This window comes from Orcinus orca, chromosome 17 (assembly GCF_937001465.1).
Source record: "Orcinus orca chromosome 17, mOrcOrc1.1, whole genome shotgun sequence".
Classification (NCBI taxonomy): Eukaryota; Metazoa; Chordata; class Mammalia; order Artiodactyla; family Delphinidae; genus Orcinus; species Orcinus orca.
This window is the reverse complement of record NC_064575.1, coordinates 55,085,390-55,104,284: the sequence shown is the minus strand read 5'-3', so window position 1 is coordinate 55,104,284 and position 18,895 is coordinate 55,085,390. Positions and strand designations below refer to the sequence as shown.

The 18,895-nt window shown below is 47.3% G+C and overlaps 1 long non-coding RNA gene across 1 annotated transcript in view; it reads left to right on the top strand.

Annotated features, from left to right (window-relative positions):
* The window catches only part of LOC125961721 (uncharacterized), a 48,903-nt gene extending 33,044 nt beyond the window's left edge, over window positions 1-15,859 (top strand). Inside the window, exons 2-4 of the long non-coding RNA XR_007472649.1 lie at window positions 8,050-8,215; window positions 11,487-11,533; window positions 15,705-15,859. This is a non-coding gene — a long non-coding RNA (uncharacterized LOC125961721). The remainder of the gene's footprint in view (window positions 1-8,049; window positions 8,216-11,486; window positions 11,534-15,704) is intronic.
* Window positions 15,860-18,895: the final 3,036 nt, after the last annotated feature.

The following is an 18,895-nucleotide window of genomic DNA, read 5'->3' as shown; positions in this document are numbered from 1 at the left end:
TTTTTTTGTAATATGTATTTATTTATTTGGCTGCACTGGGTCTTAGTTGTGGCACACGGGATCTTTGTTGTGGCACATGGAATCTTTAGTTGCAGCATGCAGGCTCTTAGTTGCAGCATACGGGAACCTAGTTCCCCAGCCAGAGATCAAACCCAGGCCCCCTGCATTGGGAGCATGGAGTCTTAACCACTGGACCACCAGGGAAGTCCCATGCATCTCAATCTTGCTGGGACCTTCCATCTTAGAAATTTAGCTTCAAGTCAAGAGGACCAGCTTGCGTGGTGGCAGGGAATTAGGAAAGCTCAAAACCCTTCCACAAAACTGCTCTTCACCTTTTGATTGGGACTGCAAGAGCTTTTATCTTAAAAATTCACACATTCCTGTAAATTGGTGCAGCCACTATGGAGAACAGTATGGAGGTTCCTTAAGAAACTAAAAATAGAGTTGCCACATGATCCTGCAATCCTACTCTCGGATAAATCTGGAGAAAAACGTGGCCCGAAAGGATACTTGTACCCCAATATTCATCACAGCACTATTTACAATAGACAAGACGTGGAGGCAACATAAATGTCCATCAACAGATGAATGGATAAAGAGATGTGGTACATATATACAATGGAATATTACACCGCCATTAAAAAGAATGGAATAATGCCATTTGCAGCAACATGGATGGACCTAGAGATTGTCATACTGAGTGAAGTAAGTCAGACGACAAAAGAGAAATATCATAATATATTGCTTATATGTGGAATTCTGAAAAAAAATGACGTAAATGAACGTATTTATAAAACAGAATCTGACTCACAGACTTAGGGAACGAACTAAAGGTTACCGGGGGGAGGGAAGGGGGAGGGATAGTTAGGGAGTTTGGGTTTGATATGTACACACTGCTATATTTAAAATGGATAACAAACGAGGACCTACTGTATAGCACAGGGAACTCTGCTCAATAGTCTGTAACAACCTAATTGGGAAAAGAATTTGAAAAAGAATAGGTACATGAATATGTATAACTGAATCACTTTGTTGTACACCTGAAACTAACACAATATTGTTAATCAGCTGTACTCCAATAAAAATAAAAAGTTAAAAAAAAATTTCACACATTCCTGCCAAAATGCAAACATCCCTGAGAAGGGTCAGTGTAAAGTGAAATCTAAAACAAGTAACTGTATAGACGAGACACTGAAAACTCATGTCAAATGTGGTGAAGATACGCAAACATCTGATGTTTGGGAAACACAGCCATTCATTGATAAACAGTAGGGCTCCAGCAAATTTTGTGAGCAAATTAACATTACAAAAAAAATCAGCGAGCATCATTGGAGTGGGCTGGAGGGGAGTGAACGCAGGAACAGGGAGCCGAGTTAGGAGGTAGAACAGTGTGTTAGCCAGGGTTCTCCAGAAAACCAGAAGCAATAGGGTGTGTGTGTGGAGAGAAAGAGGTTTATTTTAAGGAACCGATTCACATGATTGATTGTAGAGGCAGCTCATCTAAAATCTGCGGGGTGGGCCGGCAGCTGGAGACCCAGGGAAGGGTTCATGTTGCAGCTGGAGTCCAAAGGTGGATTGCAGGTGGAATTCCCTCTTCCTCGGAGGACCTCAGTCTTTTTTCTCTTAAGGCCTTCAACTGATTGGACAGGGCCCACCCACATTTGAGAGGATAATCTGCTTTCCTCAAAGTCTGCTGACTTAAATGTTCATCTCATCTTAAACACATCTTCAGAGTAACGTCTAGGTTCATGTTTGACCAGATGGGTTCTGTGGCCTAGCCAAACTGACACAGAAAATGAACCGTCACAACCAGATTGAGTACTAGAAAGGAAAGACAAAGCATAGGGCTTTGTTTGTTTTGCTTGTTTGTCTGTTTAGGCTGTGAAGGGCGAATGGACAGAATTTGGTAGCTGGGGGAGAAAGAGGAAAGCAATCAGTGCTGATCAGAACTTTCCATCTTGCGAACAGGCAGGAACATGGGTCTGGCCTTAGGAGAGGACATGAGGTATAAAGGCAGAGAGCTGAGAATTAGCCCAACGTGTGCTTGCAGGGTAGCATCCAAGCATTTCTGTTGAATTGAGCTGCAAGCTGAAACTGTGAGACGGAATGCATTTTCAGAGGGAGCCAGTGTGGAAGCAGAAGACTGAGGATCTCTGTTTGTTGCGTACCGGGCTGCAGGGTACCTTCCTGGCACTCAAAGGGCTGAGGCTGCTGCCGAGTCACTAAGCGCATAGAACACATTCAGGAAAAGCATTAGGAGCACGGCTTCCTCCACTGAGGGGGAGAGGCGAGTGGTGGTGGGAAGAGAGGTATTCCAGACAGAGGAAACAGCACCTGCAAACTTATGGAAACCAATGAGAGGGCTACAAAAATCTGGATGTGACTGAAGTATAAGGGGCTAGGGAAAAGCGGTCACAAGTGATGCAGGCAAGCCTGCCGGGGCCACATCTGTGACAACCCATCATGTCAGGGGGCTGATTTAGTCCAGAAGGTAACGAGAGCCCTTGAAGCAAGATGTTTTCATTCAAACAAGAAGGTCCAGAGTGCAGTGCGGTTGGCTGATTGGGTCATCGGAAGCAATGCTGGGGGTCCAAGACAGGGAAGAGTCAGGGAAGGAGAGTCGGAAGCAGGCTGGTGACCGTGAGGGCAGGAAAAAGAACAAAGTCCTGGAAATGGCCCTAGACTTTGGTGACCAGGAGGTCACTGGTGCTCTGGGAGGAGCCATTTCAGTAGAGGGGTGGGGGAAGGAACCAGGAGGAGGCGAGGCGCAAGCCAAAGGTTACTGTGTAGCTGTGTTGAGGACGGAAACGGAGAGGGGAAGGCAAGTCCTAGAGAGGCAGTGATTTTGGTTTTCGGAAGAACAGAGAAAACTTAACATATCAGGCTCACAAAGGAGATCAGATGAGGAGAAAAGGAAGAAAGCTGGTGAGGATGGTCTCAGCCCTCTTGGGGAAAGAGAAGAGGGGGCCTTCTGCTCAAAGAGAAGGGAAGGAGACAGAGGTTGCTGGGTCGAGGAGAGCAAATCTGGGAGCAGCTGCTGGAAGAAGTACTGGGATGAGCGGAGGACCCCAGACCCCAGGGCCCATCACGGGCAGCCAGGGGTTTGGAGAGCCGCCTGGCAATGCCCAAGCTGGGAGTGGGAGGAAATGGCCAATTGGGTTTAGACCTTAGAGACACCTAGAGCTGGGTGCAGCTTAAGGCTGGGGGGCTGGGATGCAGGTGAATGAGATTCAGCTATTGCTGCAAGATTTCTTTCCGGTGCTTCCGGTGAACTTTCCGGTGAACTTAGAGAATAGAAAAGCTGTGCTCAGCGGAGAATCTCAACCCGATTCAGCTCAAATGTTCCTTAAAGACTCTGAGTCTGCAATTAGTGGGCTGGACTCTTTAGAGAGCGTCTGTACGCCGCAGATACATGGCTTCAGAACAGCAATGGTCCTGATATGCAGGAACCATCCTGATTCCAATGCTAGGGCCTGCTGGCCGCCAGCCAACTAAGACTGGGGCCCGAACTTCCAGGGCGTCTCTGGAATTCTGCCTGGGATGGCCGGCAAGGAAGAGTCAGTCACTGCTGCAATGACTGTACAATCCTGGGGCCAGGAGCATCTCCTGTTCTTTCTCCTGCTATCAGGAATCTCTGCCCCACAGAGGTGATTTTCGATCTGATGAGCCATGAAGCATGGCTAATCTGAGGCTCACTTCAGACGCACGTGATTCATCCAGCCCAAAGATACCTCTGGAGAACTGAGATCGGGAGAGGGTGTTTTGTGAGGTTGCGGGGTCTGGCATTAACAAGGGAGGTCACTTTGTCCATTTAGTAGCTTTTAACCTCTTAAAAATTGTTGTAGTCTTCCCTGAACGACCTCTTCGAGATAATAAGTTCCATATGTTGAATGAACAGAGAATTCTGTCCCATGAGGCCAGCTGTGCCACCTCTGTTCTAAAACTCTCTCCTTTTAATTTCAGAGCGATATTCCCAGGTCTATTTTTTCTGAGCTCATCCAAGTGATGTCCTTTGTCATTCTAGATCTTGATCATTTCTGCTGCTTCAGTACTGAAGTCTTCCAGTGTTTAGTACTCGCTTCTGTACTGACACCACTCCTAGCCTACCACCTCCCACCTCCCACCTTTGCCTTGTGTCCTCTCCGGGACCTCTTCTAGCTCCATCGGCTTTTCTTCCTATTCAAGTTCACTTTTTCAGGCATAACTGGGCTAGGTCCCGGGACTCCCCTAATGAAAGAGGAGTGGTTCTAGAAGCTCATGTCTGGCCGTTAAGACATGCGCCCGCATAAGGCAGTCTAGACAGAAGGACAATGAAGTTATATAGAAAGGCCTGTGGGAACCCCAGTGAGCATCACTGAACCCTCTGGGGTAGAGGGTGGAGGAAGGGAGCACCAGAGAGAACAGAATTTTATAGATGGAACCATACAGGGGAGACACAGCCCAAAGATGGGAAGCATCTGTGTCCTCAGTAGCATCTGTAGCACCTGAACAAACCCTTGACCCCCTCTGCCCCCAGAGCCCTGATAAGAGAGACAAAACATATTCAATGGTTCAAGCCAGTTTTTAAAACGAAACATTACTTTTTTTTTTTTTTTTTTGAAACATTACTTTTTAGAGCAGTATTAGGTTCGCAGCAAAGTTGAGCAGCCAGTACAGCGATTTCTCCCGTACACCCTGTCCCACACATGCACAAGCCACCCTCACCATCAACATCCCACACCAGAGCGGAACATTTGTCACCACTGATGAATCTACATTGACACGTCATAACCACCCAAGGTCCATAGGTTATATTACAAATCACTCTTGGTGTTGTAAATTCAATGGGTTTGGACAAATGTGTCCACCATTATAGTGGACACTCAGTCGGACAAAATAATTTCACTGCCTTAAAAATCCTCTGGGCTCTGCCTGTCGATCCTTCTCTCCCCACCAACCTTTGGCAACCACTGATCTTTTTATGGCCTCCATTGGTTTTGCCTTTTCCAGAATGTCATATAGTTGGAATAATAGAGTATGTAACCTTTTCAGATTGGCTTCTTTCACTTAGTGTTATGTATTTAAGTGTCTTCCATCTCTTTCCAAGATCAAGCCATTTTCAAGTACCACTTTATTAAGGTATAATTGACATACAACAAACTGTACCTAATTTGATGAGTTTCAATGTCTGTGTACACCTGTGAGGCCATCATCACAAGCAAGATAGTAAACATACCCACCCCTTCTGAAGTTTCCCTGTGCACCACTGTGACCCCTCCCTCTCTCCCCTCCCCACTCCACCCTATCCGCAGGCCACCACTGGTCTGCTTTCTGCCTCTATAGATTAGTTTGTATTTTCTAGAATTTTATAGATGGAACCATACAGTATGTAGTCTTTTTTTTTTTTTTTGGTCTGTCTTTTTTCATGCAGTGTAATTATTCTGACATCTCTCCATGTTGTTGCAGATATCAATGGTTCGTTCTTTTTTATTGCTGAGTAGCATTCCATTGCATGGATATACTACAATTTGTTTATCCAGAGACCTGTTGATGGACAGGTTGTTTCCACTTTGGGGCTATTAAAAATAAAACTGCTATAAACATTTGCATATAAGTCTTTGTATGGCCACATGCTTTCATTTCTTTGGGGACAATACCTAGGAGTGGTACGGCTGCATCGTATGGTAGGTGTCTGCTTATCTTTCAAGTTTTCTAATGTGGTTGCACCCTTTTACATCCTCTCCAGCAGAGTGTGAGAGCTCCAGTGGCTTCATGTCTTCGTTAGCACTTGATATGGTCCGTCTTTTTAATTTAACCCACTCTAATAGGTGTGCAGTGGTGTATCAGTGTAGTTTTAATTTGCATTTGTCTAGTGACTAATGATGTGGAGCATCTTTTCATACACTTATTTGCCATCCCTATAGCTTCTTTGGTGAAGTGCCCATACTTGTCTCTAATTCATTTTTAATACAACTGCCACAGTAACAATTTCTTTCTGTGGAAATATGTATCTTCTTTACAAAAAAAAAAGAAAGCACATTCATTGTAGAAAATCACCCTTAACTTTACCATTCAAGATGATTCTCTGTTCATTTTATACATTTCAAATATTTTTCCAGTTTGTAACTTGCATGATAATTTCATTTATAGGTTTATTTTTAATATATAGAGGTTTTTACAAATGCTTTCACTCTGTCTTTGAAGCCATAATTATAAGATCTACTCTCCCCACAAGTTTTGTTTGCTTGTTTGTATGGTATTCCTATTTAAATATTTAATCTAATATTTATTTGATAAGTTATAAACTGGGAACTCATATTAGTTTTCTATAGATGTTGTAACAAATGGTCACAAACTTAGTGGCTTAAAACAACACAGATTTATTCCCTTATTATCCTGGAGGTCAGAAGTCTGCAATGGGTCTTAAGGGATTAAAATCAAGGGGTCAGTAGGGCTGTTTCTCTTCTGGAGGTCCCAGAGAAGAATCTGTGTCCTTGCTTTTTGCAGCTTCTAGAGGCTGCCTACATTCTTTGGCTAGTGGACCCCTGGATCTTTATCTATTCCACTGTCTCTGAAAAGATACACAAGAAACAGATTAACTGTGGTTGCTCCTGAGGAGAGGAGGGACCTGGGCGGCTGAAAGACAAAGGTTGAGGTGGGGGACTTTTCACTGCATTCCTCTGGTATATTTTGAATTTTGAATTGCATGCACTACTGCCTATTCGAAAAATAAATAAAACCTCAAGAGTAATAATAAAAATAGTCATTAACTATAAAATAATTTAATATATTGCATAATTTTACAAATATATTAAAGTTCTATATATAAAACAATATGTCAGTAACTTACTATAGTATTAATATTGGAAAAATAAGTAAACAATAAAGCAGATGGACTGCATTTGAAGCCAGTTACTAGCTGTGTGGTCTTGGACAAGTCACTTACCCTTTCTGAGCCTCTGTTTTGCTCTGAGCACAGTGACGTCTGTTACTGGGCAAATTAGAGTCAGGTGGATAGTGGGAGCGAGGGCTGGCACTGCGCACGCGCGGGGAGCTGGTGCCTGGGGTGTGGATCGGCTCTGGGAAGTGGGAGGTGCTGGGCAGAGGACTGGAGGGTAACAGAGCAGGGCCTTCGTGGGGAGGGTGAAGCAGCCTTGGGCCAGCAGTCCCTCCTCTGGGAAGCAGTCACTCTGGTTCCAAAGGCAACTCTAGCCCGAAAGGCTGCCGCGCTGGTCCCGCAGTGGGACTTTCTTAGTCCCTGGCCTCTTCTTGGCCTCTTTCCTTTCAGCCACCAACAGGATAAACGCTTTGAGTTTATACGGCCCCAGACGCCTGCCCAGGCCGAGTCCCTGATTGCTTCCTGGCTGGGGCCGGAGGATAACTGAGAAGCCAGAAGGGCTGCCGAGGCCCCTTACCCGCGGCCCAGTTACTCCTGAATTTCTCCTCCTTCCCGCAGTCGGGCGCCCCCTGCCGGCGCGCGGGCCGCCAGCGCCTTCCCGGCAGTTCTTTATTCTCCGGAAGGAGTCAGGAATCAACTAGTGGGTCAGGAGTTAGGGAAGCGGCTTCTTCCTTACCTCGTTTTGGTCGTGGGTGAAACTGAAGCACCAAAAGTTTGAGTCACAAGAGCAGGGCAGGGAGGCTGGGCTGCCGGGAAGTCCAGCCCCCGACCCACCGGGCTCAAGCTGCGCTGTCCTTTCACCTCCTAACCCACTTTTAAAAATCAAATTAGCTCACAGAGAGAACAAGCTAGTGATTACCGGGGCGGGGGACAAACCGGGGTGGGGTAGTGAGGGTAAGGTAGGCTCAAGGATGTATTGTACAACTCTGGGAATATAGCCAATATTCTGTAATAACTGTAAGTAGAAAGTAACATTTAAAACTGTATTAAAATTTTTTTAATTAAAAAAATTAAATTCTGTAAAGGGAAATCAAAGATGGCTTGTTTTCATCTGGTCTCTGTAGTCCCCTCCCCCCAGCCCCATACAGTTGTTCAGTTGTAACCAACAGATTTATTTGTTCATAAATAAGCAGTGGGAAAACGGAAATGTCTTAATTCTTCCTTCTCTGTAGCATCCCTGACTCACTCAGACTGGCCTCCTGTAGCGCCTTGAAGAGAGCTAGATTTAGAAGAAATATTACTTCAGCTCTCAGGATGGCAAAAGATCTAGCCAGGAGGCAGAGACTCTGGAAAAGTGCTAATAAATTGTTACTGCCTGCTATTAAAAGGATCGATAAGGTAAGGCCAGAAATAACTGATGGGAGGGACTTGGGAAGTGGCACCTGGCGGCTCAGAACACCTCTGGCTGGGGCAGGACCCACCTTCTTCGGCAGAACCTTGGGCAGCTTCATTCATTGCTTTGGAGATCAGTAGTTACTGATGCTGGTTATGAAGAATTAAATCAAATGTCATGTGGGGCAGTTCAGGTATCAGGGAAATTGCCTAAATTATGTCTGTAGCCTTGAAAATGCACCAACATACCTCTTCTGTGATTGTATTCGGGATACTCTCATGGGACAGAATTGGGGTATGGGGTGCCATTTCCTTGTGAGGCTTCCCCAGGACAGGAAGGAGCCCAGGTGTGCTGCTGGCTTCTGCACGCCTGCCCAGCTCGTGCATCTTGTTCCTTGAGACTTCCCTGCCTTTCTGTATGCAGGCAGCCTCCGGGGGAGGCAGTATGGGCCCCACAGCCAGACGGACATGTGGTGGGCCGGGCTCTCCTGTGGGACTAACCTCTCTTCCAGTCAGCACACCTCCCAAGATCCAAGAGGACCAATCCATGCATCCAACAGCCTGAACTTTTTTTTTTTTTTTTTTTTTGGTGGTATGCGGGCCTCTTACTGTCGTGGCCTCTCCCGTTGCGGAGCACAGTCTCCGGACGCGCAGGCTCAGCGGCCATGGCTCACGGGCCCAGCTGCTCTGCGGCATGTGGGATCTTCCCGGACCGGGGCACAAACCCGTGTCCTCTGTATCGGCAGGCAGACTCTCAACCACTGCGCCACCAGGGAAGCCCTAACAGCCTGATCTTTCAGTCACACACATCTCTGTCCATCTGCTCACTTTTTTTCCTGGTCGTCAACTGTGCCAGCAGAGAGGCCTGTGGTGGGATTCCAGAGTGCCCCAGGAGGCTTGTTAGCTGGAAGTCCTGCCTGTCCACCTCCTCCAATTCTTGCATAGAACTCCCAATCTTTAGAACCTCCAGAATGCCTTGAGCAGACCACATGTTTCTACCGACCATCCTCCCAACACAGAGAAGTATTTGCGGTCTCAAGGATCAGCGCTGGGAATCAGCTGTCCCTGCAAAGAGCAAGATCATGAAACAACGGGATATGAATGAGGTGCAAAGTGAGGGGCCCGGTCTACGGAGGGTGGCTGGGCAGGAAACTCCAGAATCTGGAAGTTGCCTGAGGATGTGCGAAAAGGCAAAATAGGCCAGTTATGTGTGGCGCCCTTGCTATCTCCTCTTCACTTTCTTTTGCACATGCCCTTCAATGCTTAGCTCTTCTGCTCAGGGAAGCTCTGGATTTTGTTGCTACCTCTTTCCGGAGGCGGCCAGGTTCAAGGCCATTCCTTTCCCTTTCTCCCAAACAAGCGCAGCCTGCTTTCAGCAGGAGCCCAAGCTCACCAGCAGCCTGGGTGTCATGGGCTTACTGGGAAACCGTTTCACAGGCATCTGAGGAACACTGAGTGTGCACAGTGGCCTGGGCTGCCCACATAATGACAGTTAGTGGAGCTACCACTCTCCTTACTGTGTGGGGAGCATTCTGAGTGCTAGAATTATCCCTTGCCCAGAGCTACCCAACATCCCAGTCCTGGAGCCCAGATCTGGCCCCAAAGCCAGGCTCTGTCCTCGACACTTCACCCCTCCTCTTCTGTAGGGGCCTCAGGAAGATGGATCTCTTAACAGGGGCAGTGAAGGCTCTAGACTGACAAGGGAATGCCTTAGGGGCCCAGATCCTTGACCTTTGCTGATAATGGTACATATAGATCACAGGAAGGCCAGGACCTGAGGAGGTTATGGCTGGGAAGTGACCGGCACCAAAGACACTGGCAGCTCCTTAGATCACCGTGGGGCTGCCTGGCCTGCTGGGAACAAAGCTGGAATACTCTTGATCTAGGGAAATACAGCCTAAAACAGCCGTTCCCCAGGTGATATAACCAGAACCTGAACAGGGAGAGAATCACAGGCAGGCGAAGGGCCTGGCCTCTTTGAAGGGGGAGTTCAGCACGGAAGGCCCTGGGCAGGGCGGGTGGGGGGACGGGGGTGGGGCAGGTTGCAGACATGGAGGTCTGACCACGCCAAGGCCGAGAACAGCCCTCAGGAGATCCACACTCCTGGGGTTCGCTGGACCCTGCCCGGCTTGCTGGAGGCCCAGTGCAGCCTGGAGCTCTGATGTGCCCGTGGACTTCCAGTTGGCATTTCTACACTTTGTAGCAGCCAACTTGTGCAGCTGGCAGCGTGCCACAAAACAAGTTAGGAAATTGCAGGGGGTGGCTGACAGAGACAGCTGCCCATCCTCCTGCCCGGAAGCTCATTTGGTGGGAGCCGAGGGTTCATCCACACGTGCCCGGAAGGGAGGGCCCTTGGGCAGCAGGGAGCAGGCCCTGGTTTGATACTGGCGGCCCTTGCCAGCAGGCAGGGGCACAGATTGGTGAGGCTTTGGGTCCCATAAGGGTGGAGCTGGTGACCAGGCATTTCAGGCTCTGTCCTCCACTCGGCCTGAAGGTGACAGCTCACCCTGTGTCTGGAGAGGCTGGGCGCTTCTTTCGGTGAGGCCTTCAAAGACGGCCAGCTTCTCCCTCCTGGGGAGTCTCGAACCAGAGCCTGTCTCCAGCCTTTGGAGGCAATGAAACAGCCTCACTTCTGTTTTCAGAGATTCACTGCTGGAACCGTTCATACCACTCACCACTCCACAGCGTGGAATGACACAGAGCGGCCCCTGGCCAAAGGGTCATCACCCCAAGGGGCCTCGTAGGCAAGTGCGCCCCTGGGAGTCAAGCCAGTGTGCGTGTGAGCTCCTGCAATGCCACTTACTAGTTGAGTGGCCTTGGCCTAGGGACTGAATCCCTCTGAGGATGAGAATCAGAATTCCTGATTTCCTCCCTGCCTGCCTGTCCTCCTCAAAGAAGTCACATTCCAGGAGTCCCCAGGCCAGGTGGGTTGGAGAGAGAACATGGAGCCTGTGAAGGGATGGAAGCACCCATTGATCCAGGAGAATCCAGTGTGTGAGTACCAAGCAGTTAGCATCCGGTGGACCCAGCAGGGATGGCCACCCCTTCACACCCTGTCCCGCTGAGATGCAGGGCACATCCTGCTGGGCACTCAGCTCCTGCCAGGCCAGCCCCAGGAGGGACTAATAACAGTAATAGTGATTATAGCCACCACCCGCTGACCCTGACTCTGTGCCCGACACTCTTACAGGCAATTTATATCTATGACAAACTCATTTAATGCTAACAACAATGGTAACTCATTTAATGCCCTGTACTGTTGGTATCCAATTTATAGATGGTGAAACTGAGAAGTTAAAGGACTTGTCCAAAGGCACATAGTTGGTAAGTGGCAGTTCTTAGATTCAAACCAAAGCAATCCAGCTTGACTCAAGAGAGTGCTTTTAAGGACTAAGCTGAGGTGTCTCTTAAGGATATCGTCAGCACCGCTGTCAACAGAGGCCAAGGGCAGAATCATGGAGGAGCAGGTTCTGGGGACCCAAGTCTGTTCCATGTACAGAGCACAGGGCTCTGTCACCTTACCACCAGTGTAGAATAGATGCTCTGGGGCCAGGTGGCAGCCAGCAGAGCTAAAGGACAGCCTCCCTCCGGGGCTGGGAAGAAAGAATCCATGGAGAGCTCCTTCCCTGGGTGTTGGGCCCCTCCTGAGCCCCTCCATTGACACTGAGCTCGGTAATTCTGCTCCAAACCCTGAAATGGAACAGCACAGGCCCTGACAAAACAGCAAACCCTGGGGAGAATAGCAGCAGAATTAGAGTAACAAATGCCTAACTCTGCGGTGGGAGCTACATAAGCATTAGAATGGAAATTAACCTGGAGAAGAGAAAGCTCGAATGGACTTTAGGGACTGGTTTTTTTTTTTTTTTTTCCATTCCATAGATTGCCTTTCAGAGAGAAAATTAAACACTAAACAGAAAGCAAATGTTCCAGGGAAGAGGGACTCTGCTTTCCCGTTGGTAGCCCGAATGCTCAGGCTGGGCCTGCCTCTGAGGTCTCCATCAGACCCGAAGCCTGGTGCCATGGCCTACGTGTTACGGCCACCTTCTGCATATACTGTGGATGTCGGGGGTGATGAGGGCATATCTCTATATAACTAACCTTCAGTAAAGGGAGCTGAGGCGGGACAGCCATAACGCATCAGCTGAAACTATTAGAGCCACTACTTGCTGCCTGGGATGATCCCAGCTCTAAGGGGAGCTTTTATGAAGCTGCAGAATTCCCAGGGAGTGTGCAGGACTGGGGCATCCCAGCAGAGAAGCAGCAGCCATTACACTAGTCACAACGCCCTCAGCCTGCCGTCTCTCCCCACTCCTCCCCCACCTCCATTCAGTTCCCGGCCTCTCGCACCCTAATTATTTGTGGGCTGGGGGGTGGAACACGCAGAGGCCTGACTCTCATAATTATATTAAGAGCTCTTGACAGGACCAAACTTTCTGGCTTCTATTTCTGTCTTGTTGAAATTCTACTGTGCTGAAATAAATGTGAGGGGAAGGATCCATCAACCCTTTCTGGAAAACAGGGGAGACAGCAGAGTTTATTGTGCGCCCAGCACTCCCATCCACAGGGAGATTTATGGCTTGTCCTCTTGACTAACAGGAAGATTGCCCAGACCGAGGTCAGGTGGGAGGTGGGAATGTCTCAGAGTTAAATGTATTGCATTCAGTTTTATGCCAATATCAAATCATAGGGCTGAAAGTGACCTCCAGGGGCTCTCTGGCCTACCCCTGTTCCTATCTCATGGGCTGGCTCTCTCCTTGCACCCCTGTTCTTGTCTTGACCTGACACGTGGTAGTTTGCCTTGTCAGGTATAAAAAAGGTTAGCGCTGGCAAAGTCAAGGCCATTGGCCAGGACCTTCAACTGGCATGTTGGCCAAGGTCCTGACTGCCTTCCATCCCCAGCCACCTGCTTCTCTGACCTCAAGGGAGTTAGCAGGGTAAGAGCATAATGGCTGACACTGCAGGACTCCTGCAGGGAACAGTGGAGGTGGAGGCATGAGGGTAAAAGGTCAAGAAAAGCCCCCTGGACAAATAGTCACCTGCTCTCCCTGAAGACCTGCACAATAACCAACATTATCAATTATATACCATATGCCAAGTCCTGAGTTCAGCACATAACATGGTGTATCTAATTTAAGCCTCATGACAATGACAATGCATTATTAGCCCGTTTTGGAGATGAAGAAGTAGAGGCTCAGAGAGTTTAAGTAACTTATCCAGTGTCATACGGAGAGTTTCATGATTGGAATTGTATTTATAACTCAGTTTTGAACCCAGACAATCCCGGGTCCTCAGACCAGCTCATTTTATTATTATTTTGCTTTATTCATTAGCAAGTTTTGCACCCGTGCATGAGTAAGTCACATCATGAGAATCTGTGTCTCATTTTCTTCATCTGGGGCCACATGAGCGCAGACTGTGGACTCGGACCTGCGTCTCTGCCACTACTTGCTCTGTGACCTTGGCACCTCACAGGGTCTGCTTCCTGTCATCCAAATAGAGCTAGTACCTCCCACATGATAATGTTGCCAAGCACATAATAGATGCTCAATAAATGGTGTCGTTTACCATTATTATCAATAATACTATCTTTAATTCAGTCTTGTTTAATCGTCCGGCTCCAACAAGAGGGATGACGCTCTTGTACTTTATGCATTTATTTAAATGGATCTATTTAACCATTAGATGGTGGCTTCATTTGAATGGAAGCCTCTAAAGTCAGGGGCTCTCATAATTTTCTGTGAAGCCCACTCTCTCCCATATCCTCACCTTCATAGCACCCGCCTTGTAATATTTATCAGTTGGGCCCAGATTAGGTCACAGAAGGGCTGAAACTACTGACAAGCATGTGTATGAATGCAAGTCAGTCCAAACAAATGTCCACAAGGAAACCCACCAAAAGGTGAATTCATTCTAACAACTTTCGAGTAGGAGAAAAAAACAAAGAAAGGGTTGGAAAGACGAGGCCCACTGGCTTTGACTAAATGCTGCACTTTGGCCTGGATGTTTTGTCCTCAGGCAAAGCCCGCAAACACTTCTGGCTGAATCTCTGCACTTCCCGGGTTCTGCAGCTCTGTCCTACGAAAAGGAAAGGGTTTCTCCGAAAACCCAATAACCCGCCTCCCGCTGTCCTGCCTGTAGCGTATCAGGCAGGCACCTATGTAGGCAGGAAGGGAGACAGCAAGCAGAAATGAAGACGTTCCTCTTTAAGTGTATGAGGTCAGGTGTAGCTCCTAGAAAATCATAATCAGGTCTTTGGAAGAAACCTCATTCCAGCACAGATGGTCTTGACTGACAAGCCCAGCCAGCCTTTAGAGTGAGAGTTGAGACAAAGCTAAAGTAACAGGACTTTCCAGCAAGGTAAGAGGTTGTATTTCAAGGGGAAAAGATGTTTTAAACCTGCATATTCATACTCAAATCCCTGGGCTCCCTTTGCCTTTCTTTTTTTCTTCTATTAGATTCATTTTTCTAAGGTCTACAGCAATTATCTTGAAAGGGAAATTTTAAAACACTGCACCTTGCTCATGGTCAGGCGGCAATGATTTTTTTTTTTTTTTTTTTTTTCTAAATTGGATCACCCATTTTGTATTTATTCATCCCTCTTGCCTCCACGTCTCTCTCTCCCCAGCTCTGGGACAGGCCCAGAGACATCACTCCCACGAGGAGCCATCTTTGAGTCAGCATCACTCTCTAGCTCCATGCCATTCTCATCCCTCTATGTCAGTGCTGGTGGGGAGACCTCAGGGCTGATACCCAAAGGCTGGAAGGCACAGGGTGCACTCACATGCCTGGGTTTGTATCCTGGCTCCCCGCTTAGAGCTGTTTGAGCTTGGGCAAGTTACTTAACGTCTCTGGGCTTCAGTTTCCTCATTGGTAAAATGAGGAATGAGAACTAGGGCAATTAAGACAAACAAAGTGTGCTTCCAACAGTGCCCAGCACGTGAGAAGTACTGGGTGAGTGGCATCTATTATTAATAGCCATTATTAGCCATAGATTCATAATATAATCTCATAGATCTCTCTACTCACATCATCCCAAAGACTATCTGTGGTCATCTGGGATGATACCCTTTGGGCATAAGAGCTGGGCATTGCACACCACACCATGTGTACACACCGCACAGTGTGTGCACACCACAGAGAGGGGTTTCCTGAGGCCCAGAGAGGCACCTTTGCTCAACCAAGTGAGGGCCAGGACTGGAGATCAGGTGGCCTCATCCTCGGGCTGAAAGTTACTAGTCAGCCTAAGATTTAAAAACTTTGGCAGAAGAAGAATCACTCTTGAGACTCAAATCACATGAAGCTGAGCCTGGGTACGTGTGTTGTGCTCAAATGAAGCAGCTTATGATGTGGGTATTCAATTGCTATAATCTGTTCTAAATTTAAGCATGCAAAACGTCAAGTTATCTCACTATTTTGCTTCAGTTAAAAAAAAAAAAAGATTTAGATTTATGACTGGATGTTACAAGAACTGCTGCTTCATTTCAAATCCTGGCAGGTCCCTCCAAAGAAGCAATTGACTAAGAAGTCACTTCCTGAGCTGAAGGTCAGTGTGTTGGCCCTGGAATGAACATCGGTGCACCAGCGATAAGAGCCAAGTGCTCTCTCCTGCCATTTTCGGGTGAGGTTGGGGGGAGGCCTTGAGGCTCCAGCTGCTCCTGGCACCACCTATGCTCCCCATATGGCCCCCAGCCCCCTCCGCTGCGCCCCTCCCACAGAGTGCTGCCACAGAGCTCCACGGGGCATGTCTGTAAGACCTGGGATGCTGCATGCCCTTGCCCTCAGACCCTTGGCAAAAGTGTACCGATCTGAAAGGGCTCCCCTGGACTTAGTGCTGGGGCCTAAGGGACAGTGCCTGGCTTTGGGATCCCGAGTCACTTTTAAATGTCCTTTCAATGTCTGGGAATTCAAGAAGGTACCAGGGTAGGTTAAATATGTTTCTCCTGGTTTATGTGTTCTTGGGTAACAACCTTTCAAAACATCCCTTTTCCTTATCAAATGTCTGATAAGAAAACTTCCAGATGGCTAAAAATCCCCTTTAAGTAGACAAAGGAAATGGGACCTGGGAGCATTTTTTATTCACTTTCTAACCAGGTCTGGTTACCTGCTCTGTCTGGTATAGATAAGCAAACATTTACTTGTTTGTAACTTAGAGCCAAGAGGGCAGAACTCTGTTGTGTATCTGGTGCTTTCACAGCTCGAGTAAGAGTACTGTCGATCATAAATTGTCAACGGCTCCCCAACCCCAAGAGCTGCACCAAAGACCACCTGATCTAAAGCCATCCCTGATCAATTGCCATTTCATCTCCCCATCTTAATTCTCAGCACGACTCCCCCAAAGTTTTCTTGTTTGTTTGTTTATCTACGGTCTCCAGAGCACAAGAATGTAAACTCCTGACGTCAACCTTGACCACAGCTGTGTCCACGGAGCCCAGAACAGTGAGTTGTTCAACACTCAAGGCTCTTTACTGTGTTAACCCTTGTTATGCAGGAGAGGCCAGGAAACAAGTGGAGAACCAGAAGAGGAAGGAAAGACCCATGGGGTAGGGGAACATCTGGATATCCACCAAGTAAAGGGAGCTGTTTCCAGGAGAAATCCAAGGAAGGAAAAATCCAGAGCCTGATGACAGCGTGGGGGTAGAAGAGGCTAGAAGGGCCGGCTTCCTTCCTTCTGCATTGCTGGACCTACAGGAATAAACAAGAGTTTCAAGCCTCAACGGAGCTTTTCAGTCACGCTTCTCCTTCAGCAAGCTGCCTGATGTTCACGTGATCCTCTTTCACATCCTCTGAGCCCATAAATAGTCTCAAAGCAGCTGCTGGAATCCCTCCTTCCGTCTGCTCCCATCGCCCCTCATCATAGCCACAGGGGCTGTGGCATCAAAGGTCACACTGGACAGTGTTGGGAGCGTAACCCTGTGGGTGGCCATGCCACCTACCTAAGCTGAGAAGATGGACTTCACACACTGAGATGTAAGTCAAGGAAGAGCCCACAGAGTGGGGGAGGGAGTTAGGCCTGGGGACAGCGCTCAGGAGCATTGCCAGATGCAGCCAGGAGGGGCTTTGAGCAGTGGATTGGTCAACTCAGGCTGCAGAACAAAATACCGTAGACTCGGTGGCTTAAACAACAGAAATTTATTTCTCAGTTCTGGAGGAAGGAAGTCCAAGGTCAGCTGCCAACAGGTTTGGCTTCTTCTGAGACCTCTGTCCTTGGCTCACAGATGGCCACCTTCTCACTGTGTCCTCACAAGATCTTTCCTCTGTGCATCTCTCTGGTGTTTCTCTGTGTGTCCAAGTTTCCTCATTTTATAAGGACATCAGTCATATTGGATTATAGCCCATCCTATTGGCCTCATTTTAACTTAATCACCTCTCTAAAGGCTCTATCTCCAATCACACTCAGAAGTACTGAGGGTTAGGATTCAACATATGAATTTAGGGAGGACACAAATTAGCCCATAATAAGCAGTGTAGGAGCATGGAACCATGGGCACCACTGGCTTTGGAGGTTTGATAGGATGGGAGGTGGAAAAGAAAGAGGCAGTAGCAATTAGAACCAAGGGTGAAGTCCGGAGTTTAAAACCACCAGTTAGAATTGGGATTGTGTTACGGGTTGACTTGTTCCCCCTCCCTCCCCCAAATATCTTGAAATCCTATCCTCTAGAACCCCAGAATGTGGTCTTATTTGGACGTAGCGTCTTTACACAGGTAATCAAGTTAAAATGAGGTTATTAGGGTGGGTCCTAATCAAATGTGACCGATGTCCTTATAAAAAGGGGAAATTTGGACACAGAGAGACACACAGAGAAGGAAGATGACGTGAACATGGAGGACTAGAAGGAGCAATCTACGAGCCAAGGAATGCCAAAAATTGCCAGCAAACTACCAGAAGCCGTGTAGACAAGTAAGGATTCCCCTACAGTTTTCAAGGGGAGCATTGTTTTTTGACCTCATAATCTAGATATTATTTTTTATAACATCATTGTAAGATTTTTTCCAAATTCAGAATTTAAAAAAAATTTTACCTACCCTTCTTTCTTGTATCTCAGACCTATTGAGGATTCTTTTTTTTTTCCCTCTCTTTCTGTCTCTCTTTATAGTATAGACTTTAGAATTTCAATTAGTAAGCGTTTGGAGGTCAACGTCCTCAGTGTTTATCTGAAAATGTCTTTATTTTGCCTTTGTTCTTGAGAAGTAGTTCTGCTAAGTATTTCTTTCTAGCTTGACAACTATCTTATCTGAGCATACTGAAGATATTGTCTTACAATTTTCTGACTTCCATTGTTGCTGCTAAGTCAGCTGTCAGTCTAATTATCACTTGTTTGTGGTTATCTTTCCTTTCTCACTGGCTGTCTTAAAGATGTCATTGCCTCTGATTTCTGCAGTTTTGCTATGATGTGTCTAAGTACGTTCTTTTGTCTACCTTCCTCTTAGTTATTCTGCTTGGAAGTCATAGGGCTTCCTGACTGAAGATTTGTGTCTTTCATAGTATTTGGAAAATTTCTCGCTCTCTCTCTCTCTCTCTCTCTCTCTCTCTCTGGGAGAGGAGATATGCTAATCAACTTTTTATTTTAAAACAATTTTAGGTTTACAGAAGCACAAAGATAGTGTAAAGATAGAAGGTAGTACATATACCCCACACCCAATTTCCCCTATTATTAACATTTTACATTAGTAAGGGGCAGTCTCATT